The sequence below is a fragment of the Cryptomeria japonica genome, chromosome 7 (assembly GCF_030272615.1).
Source record: "Cryptomeria japonica chromosome 7, Sugi_1.0, whole genome shotgun sequence".
Taxonomy (NCBI): domain Eukaryota; kingdom Viridiplantae; phylum Streptophyta; class Pinopsida; order Cupressales; family Cupressaceae; genus Cryptomeria; species Cryptomeria japonica.
Window position 1 is genome coordinate 122,428,355 of NC_081411.1, and position 19,169 is coordinate 122,447,523.

The window sequence follows — 19,169 nt, forward strand, 5'->3', positions numbered from 1 at the left end:
TCGCACTTTGAAAAGTGTTGCTGCTGTTCACACTTTGGCAATCAGATTCTTGGATCAGATTTCTCCTCCTTTCTCCCATGGTGTTGTGGTTTGCCTTCTCAGGACACCTACTAGCAATGTGACCTTCTTGGTTGCAATTGTAACATCTTATGGGGGCTCTGATACCAATCTGATGCAGAGCCCTTGTGACCTACCTCTGAAGTTTGGTCTTCTACCTCTGAAATTTCCTCTACTGCTGCCTTCACCTTTGTTGTCCTCTTGATTTGTGTCTCCTTGTGGACCACCATTGTTTCCTCTTCCTCCAAAGGAACCTCTTCCTTTTTGGAATCTACCTCTACCCCTGCTATTTTGATCTTGTTTCTTCTTGAATTTTTCTTCCACCTTCAATGCCATTTGATAGCATTTGTGTACACTTCCAGGGGTGTGAAGATTCAACTCATCTTGTATGGAAAATTTCAGACCATTGATGTATCTTGCCAACTTCTCTTCCTCAGTCTCTATGGTCTTGGCCTTTATGCACAACTTCAAGAATTCTTCAGTATATGTGCTTACATCCATGTCTTTTTGTTTAAGATTTTGTTTTCTTCTATGAAGTTGCACTCCATAGTCCTCAGGTACATAGGTTTCCTTAACCAAAGCAATCATCTTATTCCATGAATTGATCATGTTCTTACCATTCCTCACCTTCTCTATCTGGATAAAGTTCCACCAAGTCAAGGCTACTCCTTTCAACTTGGACTTTGCTATCTTTACCCTTTGGTGCTCAGGGATCTCCTCACATTCAAAGAAGCTAGTTAAAGCCTCTATCCAATCCATGACCAAGTCTGGATCCATCTTGCCACTGAAAATAGGTAGGTCTAGTTTTCCATCCATGGTTCTCCTCTCCATGGATCTAAGAGAATTCAAGAGGGGTCTCTGGTCTACAAGAACCTCTTCTTCTTCCTACCTTGGGGTCTCATCCTCATCCCCATCATCTCCATCTCCAGAGTCTTCCACTTCCCTCCTATCCATTCTGCCCTTCAACCTTTCTATCTCCCTTTTCATGGCTCTATTTTCTACCAATTGTTCTCTCACAACCTTGGCCAATTCCACATTGGTCATCCTTCCTAGAATTTCTTCATCTTCTTCTGCCATCTTCACAATTTGTCTTCACTCTTAGGATACTCCTAAGCTCTGATACCAATCTGATGCAAAGCCCTTGTGACCACTAAGATAGTCCCTTCAACTTGGGATACAAACAAGGACTCCAGAAATCATACCAAGACTCTAAGGGGTGGTTTAGAATAGGTTTCTTTGGTTACATACCATTTCTTCTCTTAATCATCTTTGACAATACTCAAACCCCACACCCTTCTCCAATGATCATCCAAGACTCTTTAGGGCCACACCACCCAATAAGGGTTGAGACTCTTCCCAAGGTAAATATGACTTCTATGGTTTTGTTCTACCATCCCCTAAGCCAACAAACCACTATCCAATCATTGGAATTGAGTCACTAACAAAGTTTAGTGCTGCTGCTATAAATGGGACTGTCATGCCTAGTAGCCCAGCCAGACTGAAAAATTAAGATTTCTTCCTAATTTCCCAAATGACCTCTACAACTAAGAGTTGATTTTGTTTAATTCAAGTGAGTTCCAAAGGATTCCAAAAGGGTTTGGGCAGATCCAATGTCTAAGGGTTATAAACCCAATTTCACTCCTAGGCCAAATAGCTCTAATTAGGCCACCCTAACAAAGGAAGTGTACTATAAAAGTGCTGCCCCAACAAATTAATACTTTTAACATGTAGAGGGAATGGAAATAACATAAATCACAAATTTTCAAACCCTAGTTACACTTCTAACTTCATTCATGGAATCGGTTGCACAATGAGACTAGGTGACCACATAGAGATGTCCACCCTAACACAGAAAACCCTCACCTTTACCTGCTTCTTTCCTAAAAAAGGACATTAAAATATTAATTTACATGGTCTTACCTTGCTTCACCCCAAAGGCCATTCAAAACCAATGAGGTATCAGCAAGAAAACTTCATTTTTTCCTTCAAAACCTAGGCAAAATTGTCAAATCCGGGTTACTTGCAGTAAAATGCAGATATCTCCACTTCCAGAATGAATCAAGACCTAAAATTAGACAAATTTGAAAGGTGATTCAATTATCTAAAACATCCCACTAGTTTTATGCCCCAAATAAATCCGTACTGTACGGAAAATGGAAAATAGCAGCGAATTGCAGGAAAAATCATAGTTTTATTGAGTTTTTGAATACCAACTTTTACCTTCCACCTTCAACAACCCCACCAAAGGTTGTATTTTGACCTTTTATGATTCTTAAAACAGTTACCAACTGATTTTGGAAACCAACATGGTGGTTTGGAGGAAGTTACAAATTTGGGTTAAAAGTTGACATAGTTGCTTGACAACTTTTGACAATTTTTGACGTTTTGTCCTCCTAAACACACCAAGACACTAATTGACCCCTAAGACACTTAAAACTCTTAAAATTCACTAAAAATTCCTTCAAGGCATGAATAACCCCAAATTCCATATACCCAAGGTGGTTTATAACACACCTACCTAAGGTATTGGCTTACAAGGTAGGGTATGATTATTACAATAAAGAAAAACATCAAATATGCAAATAAGACATAAACCCTACTAAACTCCTTCACCTATGTTTTCTCCTCAAGATCACTTGGTGGTTGATGTGTAGATTCCCCTGCATCACTGTACCTCTTCTATCATTTTTGCAGTAAGCTCCTTATCTTTTAGCTTGCTCAAATACTCATATGCATCAACTCCGGATGTTTCTATTTGATTAAGGAGTTCATCCAGTTCAATGTGGATGGCTACATCGGTTGACACTGTAGCTGTAGGTAGCATATTTGATAGCAGTGTCTTCACCTTCTGAAGTACTTTATTCTTCTTTTGTATGGCCATCTATTTTTCTTGTTCGGCCTTTTCTTTGCATAGTTCATCGAAATCAATGAGTACTTGCCCCTTTAATTTTGATATATCCACATTGGGCAACACTATTGGTTTAGATAAATCAACTTTGAAACTATGCTTTTTCACCTTCGTCTCTTTACCTTTGGTCAGTTGGACCAAGAAAATAGCTTGAGAGGTTTGCTGACCCTCGGTAGGTTGCTCGGTAGAGGCAACACTTTGGTTGGTTCCTATAGCCGCTATGGTGTCTTTTGGTGTCTCGGCACTAGGTGTCTTAGCTGCTACATTTTCGGTGCTCAAAGGTGCTTGAGAGGTCTGTTCTAGAGTAGTATCTTCTCCTGTTGTATACTTGTGACCTTCGCTACCTTGTGTTGTATCCTGAGGAGCTTCGGTAGAGACAAGTTGAGTGATCAGTGGATAAGGTTGAACTTGTTCTAAAATGGATTCACTAGATACAAGTTTTGCATAAGTAGTGCCTTCTATCATCTCCTGCTCTAGTTCCTCTATATCCATGACATCTTCATCTATTTGAATAGTGTCAGTCGGGTCTTGTTCGGTAACATCAGGATCATGCTTGGTGACATTAGGATCGTGCTTGGTGACATCAACAATTTCAACTGTAGATTGTTCACCGGCATCCTTTATTTTGAATATTTCCTGCCATTTTGCTTTTGTCTCATTTTCTACATCAATATATAGCCCATTCATCAATTGTAAGGCTCTTTGTTTGACAAGAAATTTTGAATTGTAGGTTGTCACTGAGTGTTCCTTTATTTCTGCTACAGACATATCAGGAAATATATGGACTAGACTTCTTTCTCTCATTTGTTTCTCTAAGTCCATTGCATATTTCCACCTATTATCAATATGTAAGTAAAGTTCATTTGGAAGTGACTTTACTAGTTCCAATGGAGCTAACCGGAACTTTAGAAGTGTGCAGATGACAGCTTCTTCAATTTGTCTCTTCTCATCATTATTTCTAGTTTCATACTTGACATATCTAAAGGAACAAAATCTACCATATTCTTTCAGATTGGCACAAAAGTTTTCAACACTATGTATATTTACCTTCTTGCTCTTGACAATCTAGAATTTGTTTGCATCTTCAAATTCTGTGTCACTAGACTCTTTTGCCAAAATGAGTCTCTGAGTAGATTTCTTGTAGGTCTTGGTTACCTTTGGAGTAGTAACACTCTTTTGTTTCTTACTCGGTGATGCAGCTAATGCTCTAGTGTTAGGTCTCTTTGTTGGAGGTGTTGGTAGGGCCTTTGAAGTGTCCTATTTCTTTCTTTTAAACACTTTACCCTTAGGCAATTCAGTGCTCAGTGTTATAGCTACCTCTTGAGCTTTTGATTCCTCTTTGGTGATGGCAAGAGTGCCTTTGACAGGTGTGGAGGAAGAATCTTCTCTAAATTTCTCCATTAAAACCTTTATCATCTTTGTTGCTTTCCTTGTAGCTTTGGGTACTACAATGCTCATTTTTACTTTTCCATTCACTTCTTCATAGGTTCCATACCTCAGCTTGGTAGCATGCCTTGGTAATGTAAGAAATGCATCAATTTGTTGTTGTGTGATGTCAAAGTCAATCTCGTAACCCATAGGTGGCAAAGATTAAGTTCTTGGTTCCACAACATTCACATAATAGTAGTCAGTGTCTACCTCAAAGCATATATCATCTTTATATTTCTTCACTAGCTGGGGTGGAATTCAATACCTGTTGTGCATTTTCTCTTGAAATTTATTAAAGTAATCATCCATTATATCATTGAAGTTATCACCTAGCTTCTTGATAAAGTCATTAATTTGATGGATGATTGGTCAGTGTAGCTCCCAAACTACTTTACAGATTGATAGAAAGAATTTTTCAAAGTAGAAAAACATGCATACAAGAAGTGAACCAAACTTTAGAGTATTTGCTGAGTTGTTCTTCTTTGGCTTCCTTATTGTGTTTAGATTCTCAAATAGGTTCTTTAGTAACACTTCACATAAGTCAACTTTCGTTCCCTTTTTCACAATTTTATAAGCTAAGTCAACTGCTGCACAGAGTACACTATTTTCCCTTGCTGATTCGAAGAAACAGTAACCAATTACTCTAATGGCAAACTTAAGTTCTGTATCAATGACATTGTTCAATTTCAGTCCTCTGTAATCAGATTCTACTCCGATTAAACTGATCAATTCCTTCTGTGATATCATCTTTTGAGCTCGTGCATGATCATAGATAGGGTAATCGGTGATCACATGAATGATTTCCTTGGTGATTTTGAATGGTTTCTCTTCTAGCCACATGAAATCATCGTGAACTCTACTCAAAACAAACTTGACCCATTGGGGCTTGAACACACGAGGATGGGTTAGGGCTTTAGTCAATCCTTTGATTCTGATGTGTTCATACTTGTTGTTTAATACACCATCAGTACATAGCTCATCATAGGTGTCTCTTATTTCAACATGACCGAGTTCTTCAACATGACATTTGGTGAAGAATCTCACATCTTTGACTAACAAGACTCGACCCGGGATGAGTGAAAAGGCAGTTTTGTCATCCGATTCGGAAGTGACTTTAAGAGTCAATGAGTATTTCGGTGAGGGCTTCTCTACATTCTTGATAATAATGGGATCTTAGATCTTGGGCACCATTTAGGATTTCAGGTAAAAACTTAGCAAACTATCCTTAGGGTTTGACAGTTTACAAACAATAGACACTTCATACTCAGCAGATAAATCAACAAGATAAGATCGATAAACCAGCTTAATAGTGCGATGAGATTTGATGTAAATACCTTGAATTCTCTTTGAATGAGGTTTGATCACCTTGGAACCACTTTGCTCTGCTCTTTCAAAAACTTGGTAAGTGTAAATGACCACAAAAATACTTTTAAGTACACAAAATACCTTATTGGGCTCCGTGTGGGTTAGGTCAAAAACATTAAATGCACTCAGTTCCTTTTTAACTGATTTACTCTCCTTTTTGTTTTAACCGAGTAACCAAATTTCCTTCATTTACTGACTTGATAGGCTTCCTGTATTCACTGACTTGATAGGTTTCCTGTAAAGTACTTTTGATAGAACTTCAAACTTGCTAATGCATCTTAACTATGCAGATTTTGAATTTAGTACATAATAGAATAGGAACTGTTATGATTTTAACCTTCAGAGAATGCAGTCCCTTAATACCTTTACTAATTAATTTGGAATAGGTGCACCTAACTCGGTAGGTAAGGTGATTTCTTCATTTGACACAATTTCCTTCTTTTTCCAATTCATCTTTAATTTTTCTTTGATTTCTTCACTGTCTTTTCTAGGTTGATCTCTGCAATCTCCAGCGAAGTGTCCAACTTTATGACAATGAAAACATGCCATACCAGGATTTCTCCATGATCTTCAGTTGTTCATTCCAAACCTTATAAAACAATTAGCGCTAATATGTCCATATCTTCCACAACATTCATATCATATCCTTGTATTGTAATTCCATGGTACTGCTGCATATTGTCAGTAAGGATCTGTGTGAGTTTTGTAACCTCTAGTGTTTGCTCGGTGTGCAGACCACATGTACTTCTTTTGCTTAATCCAGCACTTCTCAGTACTATGTCCATATCTATTGCAGTTTCTACAAAACCCTTTGTATTTTGCCTTCTGATAATTGTTAATAGACTTTGTCCTACATTGGTTAAATGTGTGACCATATTTATTGCAATTGTAACAATAACCATTGGACTTAGTGATATTCGATTGCTTACCTTTTTTGATTTGGCATATGTTGGTAGTATGACCTTGATTTCCATAGTAGTAGCAAATAGGCTTCTTTCTTTTGATGTTATTCCTGTTTCCAGCTTGCTTTGATGATTCTCCTCTCTCGGTAGTATGAATTCATTTCTCAGTAGAGTCTTTTCCTTTGTAACCGAGTCCTGCATCTTTGTTGGGTCTTCTTGTATTCAATTGCTCATCCAAAATCTTTGATGCTTCATAACTCTTCTTCAGTGTTTTTTTGGATTTCTTCTCTGTTTCAAGTTCATCGGTCAACCTTGATACTTCAAGTTTTAATGCTTGATTTTCATCATTCTTCATAATTGCTTCATGATGTGCATAACCTAGTTGATCTGTCATATTTTGTTGAATCCCAGTCAACCTTATGATTTCATCATTTTTATCAGATACTAAGACTTCAAGTTGTTGTTTCTCTCTTTCTAGATCTCTTGCTTTATCCTTAGCTATCCTTAATGCATCTCGATTTTCAATCATTTGTGTGTTGAAATGTTCATGTTCTCTTTTCATTGCTTTTAGTTGATCAACCAATGCTTTGTTCTTTTCTTTCAATACTCCAATCATTTCTTCAGTCTCTTTAGATATACTATTCTCAGATGATGTCTCGATTTGTTTCACTAATTCTTGAGAGTCCTGCAAATCATCAGATAATCTTCTTCTTACTTTCAGAGATGTTTGCATTTGCCTTTGCATGTCTGCAATCATTTGATTAGCATGATCCATCTCTTCTTGTAGATACACAATCCTCTGAGATTGTTTGTATTCTTCCATTGATAAGATATTTCTCTTTAGGTAGTTAAACCCTTTTCCAAGATTATAGCTCTGATACCAATTGTTAGGCCCAATATGGAAAGCTAATGTACTGAGAGGGGATGGGTGAATCAGTACTCCAAAACTTTTCTTGAATAATAACTTTACTGTTATGCATAAACAGAATAGTGCAGTAACATAAAATAAAGCTAAAATAAATAGATAACAATCATACATGATTCACTCCATAACACATATATTTTGGTCACGCAGAAACTCTTGGTTAGAGAGAAAAACTGCAGTGGGGATGGCACCCACAACTTCACTACTGCAATAATAAAGAGTGCTCGGTTAGAGCTACATTTTAGCTATTTTTTATAGCTTACCCTGTTAGGAGTAACAAGATCTATTAGATCTACCTTGCTAAAGGATTTTGACAACACTTAATCTAAATGATGCACCTGGTTAGAGGCTTTACAATTTATAGACTTGATTAGAGTCTTTTACCCTATTAAAGGTTTCTCTTACAACTTCACAATATTACAATAAAATCATTACAAATATCTGCAAATTTACATCTGAAATGTTATAGCAGATTCTATGTGCTCAAAATAGATTACCTTGCTTATAGCATACCTCGGTAACCCATATAGTAACTCGATAAACCCTTCTGTTTACTCTATTCTTCGACTATTCTCTGAAAACCTTCTCGGTGACCTATTTGTCTCTTAACAGTCTTCTTACACTCTTGTACACACCCTTAACTCATGTTGTATAATTAGATCTCTTAAGACGGTGATCCAGTTCATTGCTTCGATCTTACAAACATGATTTATCAAATGAATAACTATACAAAATATTTCAATGGTTAGATTGATCTCGAAATCATACATAATCTTCTAGTGCAATTTCCAATGTAATAACAGTTAGATGTGCCTTGATCTTGTAACACGTTTTCATATGCATGTCCAAGTTCAATGTATCTGGTAACATGTTTCACTCGGTGTATATCAACTCGGTGTGTCATCTTTTCTGCTCGGTAGACATAAAAAGATACTCGGTAGACAGCTTGGTGTATACTGCGTTCTGTGACTACTTTCCTCTTTAACCGACTAGACTGTGCATACCGACTTCTCTGTGTATACCAACTGCATGATTCAGTAGTGTTAACCGAGTAGAGTATATAGTATGACTTTGAATATAAAAAATAATGGCAATTTGATTAGTAATAGTCCCATATACCAAAATCTAGGTTTAATATAATATAAAATCCTAATTTAACAACTAGGCATTCAAGATCTCTACGGGTGTGAAATAAGTCTGGGAAAACAAACCCATCGCATCCAGTTTCAGATGTTTGCAACCAGTATTACAGATAACATGTAATAGTCACTCAATAGTGCTTTTACTTTCATGCATTGTATTTTTTAGGGTTTTGTGTTTTAGCTAGGATAGGCTTTGAACTTGGGTGTTCCCTTTGAGTGTTTAGTCTAAGGATATTCTTAGTTTCGAGGGCAATTGTGAAGACTAGTTCTGTTAATTATAATAGCTCTCTTCTTTTGCTAGTGAATTTAATGATGCACTTAAAGAAAATAAATAGTTGTCTTTTTACTATTTTTATGTCACCCTTCTTTTGGCACATGCTGGAAAATGATGGCAAAGGTTGTGGCATTTGGCTGTACACTTGTCAATTGGTCACCTTTTGAGAAATGATTCAAGCATTTTCTATTAATTCTCTATTCTTTTACTGCATTAAAAAGTTATTGCTCCATTTATCATTGAATTTTAGGCTTTCTTCTATCTTGCAAGGATTTTCCAAATAATATGAATAGTCATCATTCTCTATGGGTTAGAATTTTAGAGGGGCTGGCTCATCCGTTTGTATTTTCTAACCATAAAAAGTAGCCATAAAAGCATTTAACAAAACAAATCCATAACGAACTAGCTCATTTTACAGGTACAAGACAACATTTTGATTGTCATAGGAGAAAACCCATTTGTTCAATGTCATTGAAACTATTCCTTGTGTGACAAGGAAAGCATATTAGGCTCTTGAATGGATTGAGAGGCGATTATGTAGATCCACTGTGTTTTTTGTTTTTGTTTTTTGTTTTTTTAAAGTGGTAGTCATTCTTACAATGAATTTCTTTGGCAGCTCTAAAAGTTTTTCTGAAAGAATTCTAGCATTTGCCTATGTAGAGTGTATTTTTTTCTATGACAGGTGGTTTTGTTGACTCTTTTGATTACATTTGTTAGGTTTGTTTTGTATCTTCTGTGCAATATTTTGGTTGCAAAAGAGAGGGTTGATGCCAAGATTAAATTTTTTAAATGACACTAAAGTGCCTAGGCAAAGTTTACAATAAAAAAACAAAATCTTCTTGTACTTGACCTCAGCTTGATATGTGTTCATCCAAATTACGTTCCCAAATGCCCACTTGGGGTAAACCTTAAAAAACACTACAAAACAAGCATTTAGCTATTTGTATGTGCTTTTAATTCTTAAAAAAAATCTTCTTGTACTTGACCTCAGCTTGATATGTGTTCACCCAAATTGCGTTCTCAAATACCCACTTGGGATAAACCTTAAAAAACCCTACAAAACAAACATTTAGCTATTTGACTGTGCTTTTAATTCTTTAGATTGGAATGGTTAAGGCAAACATGTGTCCTATTTTACTGGCTCTTGCATTTTACCGACTAGATGTGTCCTTAAGAATATGGTCTCATAGAATGCAACGATTGCATGACATGTACAAATTATGATGTATAGAATGTTTAAGAAATCTACAAGGAAATGGAATTGGCAAGTGTAAAGCCAAATTCTGCAACTATCACTAGTAATCTCCCCTATGCCAACACCCCCACCTTCCAGGTCCATCTAGACCCCCAGTGTGGCTTCCCCCTATTTCAACATAAACCCGCCAAAGCCTAAATGTCATGTGAGTTGTCTGATGAGTAACCCACATAGGATTGAAACCAAATTAACATCAAGGCAATAGTTCCATCTTGATACCACACCATTTTTAACTAGATCTTTCTCTTTTTACATTTCTTAAAAAACAATATCAATTCTACTTTCCTCTATTCTATGAAGGGACTGGATGTGGCATGTCGAGATAATTGCAGGCATGAAAGCATTTTATTGTCAATACTTATATACCCAATAAAAGACAATTGCAGGCATGAAAACAATTTATCTTCAATTCTCGCATACTCAACAAAAGACAAATTGCAGGCATAAAATCAAATTATCGTCAATACTTACATACCCAATAAAATAAAATTTCAAGCATAGCAACAATTTATTGTCAATACTTATATACCCAATAAATGAAAAGCAAGAAAACCCAGCATATGTAAACACAGTTCAAATTGGAGCGAATTGAGCTTGAAAGTTGCTGGTACTAAAATCCCTTTGTTGGATCAAGCATCAGCACAGTTGCCTTGCAATGCCCGCATATTGACATAAAATGATATGTTCTCTTAGAAACGTGTACTTTTGTCTGTTTGTTGGAGGCTGAGACTTAATGTCATTCACCATTCTTTCCTATCTAATGTTGGGATACTCTCATCAAGAGTTGCATGCCTGCGTGTTTTTTGATTATCAAGTAAATGACTGGTGTTCAAATTGTACATATGTAACATTCAAATTGGAGATCCCCAAGTTGATTTCATTGTGCGCACACACTTTAGGGGGAAGTTGAATCTGAAGCTGTCTGAAAGAAAGGGAGTTGTAGCAACTCGGTAATAAATTATCTTCGATGAGTTTCATTGTATTTTCTTAATCAAGTGGGATAGAGTATTAATGCATATAGAAACTAGAAAGGAACCAATGCAAAAACATGCATGATTGGAATGGTCAATGATGAGCTCTGTGGATTGTACTGAAATTGTTTCTCCTAATCTAAACAACTTTACAAGGACCTCTCTTTTAGTTCCTCCTTTTTGGAATATTTTGTATAGGGCTATTGAATTTATTATCCTTGACTCATTGTACGTCTAGTAGGTTAAGAAATATACATGGAAGACCAAGGACCTTGTTAGGGCAACATGTTTTTCCCAAGAAAGTAGAAGGAATAGTTTAGTATTTCCATTGTGGGGTATGTATATTGTGCATGATATGGTAAATCATTTGTGTTTCTACATTCTGTTATTGTTGATTATTTACTTGGACCAAATTAGCCGTCAATTCAACAATATTCAAAGAAAACTTTCAATCGGAATCAAAAATGATAATTCTCAAGAGCAGTTATACCAAGGTACTTTAGAGGCTACAATAGGACAAAGGACAGGCAATGTTGTTCCTAATACTGTCTATGAATGCAGAGTTAATGGTATTGCTTATGATGACATTTCTACTCCATTGAAAGCTGAACCACTTAAAAAAATGATAAGCTTTAATAATTATCATAAGCATCTAAAAAAATGGTATTTATTCTAGTTTTCTGTTATTGAGAAAAAGCTTGAAGTTGGTTGTCAAAATTCAAACCTTAGATAGGTCTCTGAAGCTCAATAGGACTATTATCTTATTTCAATCTTAATATAAACAATGTCACGCTTGAAAGTCTTAATATTCCATTGCTATAGTAGTTAATTAGAAACATTTGTATAGTGCAATTTACGTTCAACTCAAGATCTGTATCTAGTTCATATATCATCCTTAATTGCATTAGGACATTGTTGTCCCCAGTGATTTTGAGCCTAAATGCTTCACAATAGCTTTTTGTTTATCAATGAACATTGAATTTAAACGTCTTTCTCCTGAAACCTTTTAAAACAACTTCATAATTACCTCATAATTACCTCATAATCCATTTCCATATCATCAATACAGGACTGAGGCTTCAACCAGTTGAAAATTGTAAAATAATTCTGTCTTAATGAGTACATATGTCTGCATAATGTTTGTTAGAAGCAATTTTATTTAGTTTTCTTTCACTTTGAGAGAAAAGTGAGAAAGTACATAATCTATTACCTCAATATTCCCTTTGGATGTTTGTTAGAAACAGTTTTATTTAGTATGTACGTACATATATACATACATACATTTGCACGGGAATATCGAATGTTTGTTAGAAGCAATTTTATTTAGTATGTACGTACATATATACATACATTTCCACAAGCTTTTCAGGCAACCTCCATGTTCATGCCAAAATGACAGCTTTGAAACAAGGTATGGACATCCATCAAAGCATGAAGGATAGAGGATTTTCGTCAAATTTCAATCGAATGCAATTAGCAGGTGTAAAGTCAGATTCCACAACGTTTGCTTGCATCCTCCCTACTCCCAATAAAATGGGAGCTTTGGAACGGGGTATATATATCCATCAAAGCATTATGGAAGGTGGGTTTTTGTCCGGTATACTTGGAAGTGCTCTGGTAGATATGTATGCAAAATGTGGAAGGACGGACAAGGCATGTGGATTGTTTGACATAATGCCTCAAAGAGGTGTCATCTCATGGAATGCAATGATTGAAAGATATGTAAAAACTAATTTTTTGAGAAGGCTTTAGAAATTTTCAAGAAAATGGCCAAATTTTTTGTCAGCATCTTTCTTCCCTGTCTGCAATATCTCTAAATCATGTACTTATCATTCATGGATCTAAGTAGGCCTCTGTTTCATGTTTTATGATTTTCAATTGTAAGAATTCTAGTCATTTGGAAATTAATAATTTGTTGGAAATATGCAATGAAGGCTCTCAAGGGACAAATACCTCAATACTGAAGAATTTATTGATGCGGTTGCAAGGACCTGAAAGAAAGACTTTCTGCTAAACCAAAGTTGTATCTTTTCTGCTCTTTTGGAAGATTTTGCCTTAAATATGAACAATATCCATGAAACATTAGAAATCTAACAGATCTCAGGGTCTTTTTGTGGCAACATGTTTTTATTCACATAAAATAATACTCTCAAGCAGAAAGGAGAAATAAATAACCAGTAACAAGTTGGGATCTACTTTAGTAATGATCCAAAATTTATTACCTAATTATCGTAGTTCTTTAAAGACATACCAAATATGGATAAGAGAATCGGAATTATGTTTGAATTGCAGTTATTGACTTATTGGATTTTGAACTTACCGTTAACTGATGCATTAATGAGGAAATTTTAAACCTGGCTCCACGAAACCAAATGTATCTAGAAGTAAAAAAAATTGTGGTGGGATTTGACCTTATTTTAAGTCTTCTAAACATGAGATAAAGCACATCTATGTTGAGTTTTTCAGTTACTGAACACATACTTGGATACTATTTATTGGTATATTATCAAAAAATAATTTTTATTTGCAACTTCTAACTGGCATGTCCACGTATCCTACATGAGTGCTCAAGGCTTTGAAGTGCGTGGTGATTTTGAGTCTACAAGAGTTGTTTGGAGGACTAGGAAATATTTTCACTCAAATGCTAAAGGCAACTATCTATGTTGAGTTTTTCAGTTACTGAACACATACTTGGATAATATTTATTGGTATATTATCAAAAATTACTTTTTATGTGCAACTTCTAACTGGCATGTCCACGTACCCTGCAGGAGTGCTCAAGGCTTTGAAGTGCGTGGCAATTTTGAGTCAAATGCTAGGACAACTATGTAATAAAGCCCCATAGACAATGTCAATGTTATGTTTCTTGTCACATTTAAAAGGCAAACAGTGTCCTATGTGCTTCCATTTTTTCAAATTTCTTTAAATTTCTTACTCTTGCACTTGTAATTGCGTATTATGCTTTTTCAAGGGATGTCATCCTCTTATATAGTAAGCTAAACTCATGGTAAAATTGCTAGACAGTAGTCTCAGGAGTGGTTTTATTAGGCTACAAGGAGAACACTCTGAGATTGATCTAATTTGACTTAAAGCATAGTCCTAGCTTTGAAATCTATAGGTGCAGTCAAGTCACACTTTACATCATCCAGTACAGAAAATGAAACACCAATATTGACATTAATCCCTCTAATAAGGAGCTAAAACTACGTAATATTTGGTTCCTTGGAAAGTAGTCGTTAGCTATGTTTGTTTGTTTAATGTCAGAACTTTTTATGTTCTTTACCTTTTTTAATGTATTATGAATGCAATTTACTGATCAACTATGTTTTGTTTATAATAATAAACAAAAATGTTTTCAATTAGAATTTATGATGTATTTTATTTAGTCGGCTGTCTAAAATAGTCATTCCTTAGTACAATCCATTGTTGTTTATCTCCCTCTTCTAGTATTCTCACTAGTAATCCCTGACTCTGTCTTCACTGCCCATACTAGTCCGCCTTTTACAAACCTAACTTTTGCATTATTATTGTCATATCTTTCATGTCTATCTCCATTTGCCATCCACTTGACCGTTTTAAATATCATCTTTTATTGTCCTTAAGACATGATTATCGCTTTAAAGATCATCTTTTGTTGTCCTTAAGACATGATTATGGCATGACTGTCTTTAAATCGGCAGAGAACTTATTCTTTGCTCACTACTGCACTGTATTAACCTTTGAGAGATTGTACAACTATCTATTTCATGTCGTTCTTTGATAAATTTTGGAAGCATTTCTAACCTTATCTGCCCTCGACTGCTTCACAACACCATACAACCACACTCACTTCCTGCCACTATACAACCACTCATTTCCTGCCAACCACATGCTCGGCAGGAACTTCGTTGCTTGCAGCTCTTGTTTAATTTAGACACTTCGGACTCAATTTTTAGCTATATGAGGCTTATTAGATATTTGTATATTTCTTTACTATCTAATATTATAGTTCTTGAGCTGTCTTTATGAAATTATAGCTTCACTTTCTGCTGTATTGGAGCTATTAACTCCTTTTTTATATTAATACAGTTACAAAGATCGCTTTTTAATGAAATAAATAATAAAAACACTAATAATTCATTAAATATATTTGAATATTTTTACTAAAAATTATATAGAAAAAAATTATAAATCACACATAATATTCAAATTAGAATTAAAATTGTTGATATAAAAGAAATTGGATGCGACTGTTATAAATATGGGCTACTGCATTTTAGAAATAATTAAATAGCATTTAAATTTGAAACCAGTTATTTTTATATATCAGTCAATCTGGTAGTTATGTGTCTTTTTTTGGGACGATTAAACTGAACAACCCTACACTAAGTTCTACATTTTCCACGGATATATGGTAAATTAGAAAATTGTTGTCTTCTGTCGTAAGCCATGACGTTCCTTACGTTGGAATTCATTCTAATAGTTTTCAAGATATTCAATGTCAAATAGCTATTGTTCCACATTTTGGCAAATTATTTTGTAATTTTTTCTTATTGTAGATTTATATGAAATATTTTTGAAAAGCTCATTAGTACATTGGATCGTAATGATTTAAGAAAGTGGTCTAAATTTTGATGGTCATAACAACAACATTATTTAATCAATACTGAGAAGAATACCAAATTATTTGTGAAAATAATGATCCAATGAATATTTAATTTTTCAATTATTATTAAACAGTCATCTTAAATTTGTTTAAGAGCACAGTGAAAATATACCTAATTTATATAGAATTCTTTGGAATGGTAGGAAAACTTTTCTCATCCTACGTATTCATCTGCAAAATGAGTAATAATGAATGGTGTGTATAATTTTCAATTCCTTATTCCAGATCTGTGTAGAGTTGTTTGAATCAATTGTTTTACAACCTGCACTTTCTCATTTGGCGGCGTTGATTGAATGATTCATTCCGATAATGTCGCTTCACTATCTGAGCAGGTGTTGATTAGAGGATGACTGAGAACAACTCAGTCATGATGCTACTCTATTTTATTTAATGTTCATGAATCCGCAATTATTGTCTTTGAATCCACATCCATCAATACCATTTTTTGCATTCTCATCTTGAGTTGAGTTTCTTTAATAGCCACAAGAATATTAGAAATAGCAAGAGCCACTAAGGAAACTTTCTTAGAGGTGGTCTAACTTATATTTCCACCAGTAGAATGTGGTTTAGACGAAAATTAGTGAGTAGTAAATTATGACCAACCTTGTTGAGCATAGTCCTATTTTATAGGATGAGGGAATGAGGGAAAGCTTGAGAGTGGGCCTCTCAAGTAGCATAGGTTGAATGGCTTTGTCCTTGACAACATCCTTGAGATTAAGATCAATGTCAAGAGGCGATGAAAGTTGGAGGAACATTGTAAACAACGTTATGGGCATTTCCCAAATGATCCTTGTATTGATTACAAATTAGATGGTATCCTAAAATGGAAACATCTTATCCATTTTATAGGATGATTGTACTATAGTGGATTTATAGTATGAACATTTAATGAAGGAATTTTGTATTAATACCTTAATGATCAATTTTTTATTAAAGGAAAAAGAAGGTTTTGAAGGGACCTCAAAACCCTTTACAATGATCTATCTACAAGAAATAAGAAAGGAAAAGCAATAGACCCAGAGGCCAAAAATAGGCCAAAATAATCTTGACCCACAAGAAAATAGAAAAAAAAAAAAACAAGCAACTAATAAATAAGATAACCATTTCCAAATGACTACCATGAACCACACACTACAAACCCAATTTCCACAAACTAACAATCAATGTAGCACACATGGGTTTTGAAGGGAACTTAGAACTTTATGCAAACAACCAAAGGACAAATCAAATACAAGAAAATTGTACCACCCTCGGAGCCCTATAATCTCCATAAGCACTCTCAACTAGGGATTGAAAGACATCATTATGTTGAGGAAGATGTATGTTCCTTCCTTGTACAACCATCCAAGAAAGATCATCCTCTGAAGAAATAGAGAAAGGGGGAATCAAGGGGACAAGTCGCCAAATACTCATAAGGTAGAGACACCAAAGAAACAACCATAACCAAACCTTCATGCTTGATGACATCAATAGGTTCTTGAGGTGAAGTCAAACTCACCCATTGCTCAATAGGACCACAAGGAATCATAGAAGTAGCAGAAAATTTTGAAAGAAAATCATTAAAACCCTCCCACAATAAGATTCTCCCAAAGAGAATTTATCCACCATGTTGCACCACTTGGAGAGTTCTAAAAATTTGGGGCTAGCTGACCAATACAAAAACATCTCCTTCAATAAAAAGGAATACCCTCATAATCAATAATCTAAGACCATCATTTATCCCCAACCATCAAGAAGATCCCTCGAAGCAAATCTTTTGAGGTATCAATGTGCACAAAAATTCAAATAAAAGTAGGATTATCATAGCTTACAAAATAATCATCAACCATAACAAACCTACCAATAGAATTTTCAATAGATTCAAAGCAAGACTTATCCCAAAACTAGAGAGGTGGATTAGGAAGTTTGACCCAATTACAAAAAACTTTAATTGATTCAGAAAGAGGGTTATGGAAGGGAGCCAAGGCTTGAGAGAAAGTGAGTTCTTATACCACAAACAAATGTCACCTTCATGAACTCAGGCCCTATCATCGTTAGATTCAAAAGCAGCAAAAGGAAACCCCTAGCACAACAATAAACTTCAATCTTAAATATATTACTATGTTATCACTAGAAACCTTCATTAGGTACTCCAAAATGAACATATATTTGATTATTACAGCTCCAAATATTGATCAAGTTATGTCCAATTGTGATCATAATCCTTTGATCTATGCCTTGTAGGATTGAGCCCTTTTGAGCCAAATTTTGGTTAAACAGAACCATTTGACAATTGTGTCTTGGAGCCCTATTGTGATTTTAGTTGTATTGGGCTATTATATATCATTATGTACTAGTTGTAGGTGTTGAGGGTTTATTTGTGGAAAAATGAGTTTAATGAAACTCCACCTTGTCTTGTAGGAGCTAACCGACGATACAATGTTATTCAACCTAACCCATTTTCTCATCGTTTCACCATTTTCTCTCAAGCCTAAAATTTTTTCATATTTTGAGTTCACCGAGGAATTTAGGGTGTCCAAGGATTCATTCATCCCACCTAATAAGATCAGTAGTTTTTGAAAAATATTTATACCATGAACGTTAGTGCAATTTCACCAATCTAGAGGATGCCAATGCGTCCCAAGGACACATGCACAAGTCAAGGAAACTTGTGCACCACAATAGTATCCTCAATTCATGTCAGTGTCCTCTCAAGATACTTGTGTAGTCTATATTTAGCATTCGTGAAACTTATGTAGTCTAGCTCAAATGTTTGAGACACTTATGTAGTCTAGCTCCAATGTCTGAGACACTTGTGTAGTCTAGCTCAAGTGTCCTTGAACATGCAAGTGTCTTTCCCATTTGAATTTATTTCAGTTGAATTATGAAAGTAGTGATGTTAGGAAACACTTAGAGGTGGTTTGAGTAGGTTTTTAGTGAGTCTGATTGGTTTCAAGGGTGTCCATTTGCAGTTAGGGTTTCACTAGAGCCCATTTGTGACACCTAGGAGTTAGTAGTTTTTCCTATATGACACATTGAGCTTAGAAACTCGAGGAATGATCATGAGTGATCCTAAAAACCTCTTAGAACTTATCCTAAGTTTTTTGTGACCTTTCCCTTTATCTATTTGTAGTCTTGAGTGTTTAGTCTTTCACAAGTGCGTTGTTGATTATTTATATTTTGATCTTATATTGAAGCTTGGGTGTTATATTTTTGATTTTATGCACGCTGAAACTTTATTAATTCAAAAAAATATTTCCATGCATTCCACATGTAATTATCTCTTATCTTCTAAGGTTCTTTGGTAGAGCATTACAT